General features: G+C 45.4%; 1 non-coding gene across 1 annotated transcript; it reads right to left on the bottom strand.

The window, feature by feature from the left end:
* Nucleotides 1–1,802: 1,802 nt before the first annotated feature.
* Nucleotides 1,803–1,964, bottom strand: LOC113456683. The gene has a single exon (XR_003377442.1). It is a non-coding gene; the product is annotated as a U1 spliceosomal RNA (small nuclear RNA).
* Between the last annotated feature and the right edge of the window lie 2,502 nt (nucleotides 1,965–4,466).

Here is a 4,466-nt window from a genome sequence, read left to right as displayed (position 1 = left end):
GGTGTTTTGCCTGCATATATGTCGTGTCAGAACTTGGAGTTACAGACAATTGTGAGCTGCCGTGGTCCTCTGGAGGTGCAGTCAGTGCTCTTGACCGCTGAGCCATCTCCCCAGTCCAAGAGTTTTTTGACTTGGTTTTCGTTTTCAAGACAAACTCTGTCTGTTTGGAACTCATTCTGTAGACTAGGCTGGCCTCAGATCTGCCTGCATTTTTTGTTTTGTTTTGTTGTTGTTGTTTTGAGAGAGGGTTTCCCTGTGTAACAGCTCTGGCTGAGATTAAAGGCATGCATGAGCCACTACCTCCTAGAGACACAGTCTTTCTAAACTGCATTAAAAATGCTCTTTCTTCTTTTTTCCTTTTTTTTTTCTGTTCTCTAGTGTAGTTGTCCGTGCTAACTGATGAAACTATCCAAAATGTAGGCTGTGTTATTCTCATCTAGCATCTGAACAGGATGAGACCCACAGCTATCACTGTGGAGCCTGGGAGGTGAACTTTGCTACTGAGGGGCAAGGCAGCTAAGCCGGCTGGGTGGTTGTCTTAGCTGTCTGTGCTGTGCTAACAATACCCTCGTTGGTGTGGCGTCACGCGGGAGGCTGAGGAAAGGAGGAAGGAGGAGCTGGAGTTCAAGGTCAGCCTGGCCTCTCTGAGGTCTTGTTTCCAGAAGCACAGCAGCCGTGGGTGTGTGGTTGACAGCCTGTTTCATTTCTAATCTACATTCGTACAGGATAGGAGGAGGAAAGGTCAGAGGATTAGCTAGTTGATGAGATGCTGTGCCTATTGTGGAGTGCAGTGGGCTCACGACTTGGTCACCTTCAGCTTCACCTCTTCAAACCATTGCCTTGAGGTTTCGGTTCACACACACACACACACACACACACACACACACACACACACACATTCAAAACACACCAGTGGTTCAGTAGGGCTGTAGGAACAGGTTAACCTGGCAGGCGAGCTGGTATGGGACATGGAACTATCAGGGAGCCTCCTGAAGTTCTCAGGAGTATCTCACAAGGTGGTGTGGAAAGGAAGAACAGGAATATCTGGCCCAAGGCGAATGCTAGAGAGACAGGCTTTGAGAACCAGCAGGGTACCAAGAGGCAGGTTAGTCAAGCGGGCATGAAGAAAAAAGAAAGACAACCCCGGCAGTTCTCTTTCCAGGGGAAGGAAAGCCTCAGAACTCTTCTCTGCTTGTGGCGGTACCTTTGTATGCCATCTAGATCCTGCACCCCTTGTCAGGCTAGAGATATGTGGGCCCCAAAGTCAGCTCTCTGCTTACCAACTCAGATTTGCCTAAACCTGGGTCCTACACAAATCCCCTGGCCTGAGGCTGTATTGGAAGATTCGCTCAGCAGGGAGTCGGGGAAATTCATGTTTACAACGGTTTGTCTGTAATAATGTAAAAGTGGTTGTGAATGTTGAGAGGGTGGATAAAGCAGAACCTACGGGGAAAAACTGGACTCGCTGGATTCATAAGGTTCTCACAATGTAGCTCTTATTGACCTGGAACTCGCTCTGTAGACCAGGTTGGCCTCAAATTCAGACAGATCAACCTGTCTCTGCTGGGATTAAAGACGTGTAATGCCATACCCAATCTTTTAATCTAAATTCTTAAGTTACAAATTTAGTTCATTTTATTTTTAGCTTTTTTTTACAGTGAAATAATTTGAAGATGTAAATTAACTTCTGAATACTGATCATGCCTATAGATTCTATAGGTTTTATATTATAAAGCATTTCCATTTTAATTAATGTGGTTATTTAAATTTCTTATATGTTTTCCTTTAAAAAATATCTTTAAATGGGGGAAGCTAAGGCAGTTCTCCACTACCACAAATCATCTGTTTGAATTTCCCAAATTTGAAGAAATTCAAGGGATCAGGGCAGCCTGAGTGCCTTGGATAAGCCTCACTCTGGGAAAACCACCTTCTTGAAAGTGATATCGCCTTTGCTGCCACAGTGAGCTGGGCCCTCAGCTTCATTCTAAATCAAGACCCTCCCCCTCCGGCGTGCCCATTGGCCAGTCTGATCTGGGTGCCTCTGGACTGAGACTCCTCTGCTCAGATGGCTCTAGGCTCTATCAGGTCTTCAGCTAAAACTAAGTAGGCACCAAGGTCAGCTTTGAACACCTGATTTCCTTGCCTTTGCATCCCAAGTGCTGGGACTACAGGCATGTGCCACTACACCCAACTTCTCACTGTGAACTGTAGAAAGAGCTGACCCTTCTTAACGAGTATGTGACTATTTGTGTGATTATCTGTTCACTTCCTCCCCACACTGAGCTCTTGAACAAAAGGATCATGTCTGTCTTTTTCACTATTATGCTTTTGGGAAATAAACAAGTGCCTGACACTTAGTAGGTATATGATATGTGTTTATTGAATGAATGGCTAAAAATGGTTGTTGTTGTAAATATAAAATAGTGCAACTCACTTGGGGGGGGGGACTTAAAATGTCCTAGAAGAGAGAGACAGTGTTATGCATTTTCCCTTTGACCCAGTAACCCTACTTCCAGTGTTCTCAACTGAAGGGTCATTGGGAAAACAATACCAGAACGACTTCCACATGAGGTTGCTTGTTCTGAATTATTTGAAACAGCAAAACACTGCAATAATCTAAATGCCCACCATTAGAATATTACCTGAGCAAACTGGAGTCTGTTCACACGATGGGATGCATTGAAAAGAGGCGCGGAGGGTGCAGTGCATGCTATGGCTTCCAGGATGTTCTGGGAAGTGAAGAGCACAGCGTGCAGGGCTGAACACACAGCGCGGTGTCCTATTAAACAGCAGGGTCAGAGAATGCCAGCCTCCACCACTGTGACAAAGTAGCTGGGGCAAAAAATACTTAAAGGAAAGAAAGACTTGTTTTGGCTCAGAGATTCCAGCCCATGGTTGCTGGCCCTGTTGCCTAGAGCCTCTCATGAGGCGGGACACTACCATAAAGCCTGTAGCGCCTGTGATGAGGCGGGACAGTAGAGCATGTAGAGCCTGTGACGAGGCAGGACATTACAGCAGAGCGTGTATGTGGAGCGTACAGTTGCTTGCCTTGTGGGGACCTGTAAACTGAGAGAAGAAATGAAGGCGGGTTTTTCTGTCCCACCAGCTCACTCCCAAATACCCACACAGAGAATTAATCCTGATTGTAAATGTGTGGCTGGTGGTGTAGGCTTATTACTAACTAGCTCTTACAACTTTAATTGACCATATCTCTTTCTTTGTTCTACCGTGTGGCTTGGCACCTTATCTCAGTGTGGCACAGTTCTCTCCTTTGTCTGTCTTGCTCAGAGACTCCTCAGACTCCACCCTTCTTCTCCCCAAGGTCTTCCTGGTCTGGCTCTCCTGCCCAATCTCTTCCTGCCCGGCTATAGGCCAATCAGCTCTTTACTAACCAGTGAGAACAATACATGTTTGCAGTATACAGAGATTGTTCCACATCAAGGAAAGACCAGGGTTCCAATATCCCCAATAACCTAAACTTCCTTCCTGTAGACTCCACTTCCAGATGGTCTCACATGCCCTGTGCCATCAGCTGGACACCAAGCCTTTAAAACATCAGCCTGTGAGGGACGTTTGCGACCCAACCCAAAGCAGAGGGCTATATCTGTGTACACAAACGGTTTATATTCGCAAGAAAAAGGCCCTGTCAGGATAAACAACTGAGCAGAAAGCCATAAAAAGGATTGCTTACAAGGGAAGGAGCCGGGTGACGGAGAGTGATGGAAAATGGAACTCTCTAGATACTTTTATGTGGTTTTGACTTTGGAATCATATAAATATTTAATAGATTCAAAAATAACATTAAATCAAAAGGGAAGGAGGGGGAAAAAAGCAGCCTCTATGGTTTGAAGACACTCTGAAGGGAAGACCTTCAGTGTACAGAGAGCGGGTGATGTAATCACCCAGTGCAAATGGCCGACTCGAGTGGCTTTACCTCATACGTCCTTAAAGGAACGTTTCCGAAGAGAAAAAGAGCTCCAGAGGAGTCTTAAAACTTTGTTTGAAATTCCTACTGTAAGAGAAAAAAAATAGTGTCGCTATTTTTGAAATTTTTATAAAAAAAATCACAGGGTAATATAAATAAGTAATTATGCTAATACTGAAATCTGAGCTCGTCAGTGTGCAAGAAAGGAGATCTGGGGAAAGATCAAAGAGACTAAATCAAACCCTGAAATGTTATATTTGACTTGGAGGGACCAGCAGGCACGCACCATCTTTTGGCTTTCCTGTTTGAAAGTGCATGGATTTTCTGTCTCCCACCCCACAACCTTGAGAAACAGTAAAAATCCAGTCATTGGGCACAGCCTGGGTCAGAATGTTCTCCAAACATCGGGAACCAGGGCTCCTCAGAGGAATGCCTGAGCCCAGGGCTGGGCCAGGAGATAAGCTGTGGAAGCTTGAGAAATCTCACTGGACCAGAAAGTGTGGACACTGGTCAAGGTTGGCAGAGCCACTTGGAAAGGACA

This window comes from Microtus ochrogaster, chromosome 10, assembly GCF_000317375.1.
Source record: "Microtus ochrogaster isolate Prairie Vole_2 chromosome 10, MicOch1.0, whole genome shotgun sequence".
Lineage (NCBI taxonomy): Eukaryota > Metazoa > Chordata > Mammalia > Rodentia > Cricetidae > Microtus > Microtus ochrogaster.
Note: the sequence above shows the minus strand (reverse complement) of the source record. Positions and strands in the feature narration are given on the sequence as shown.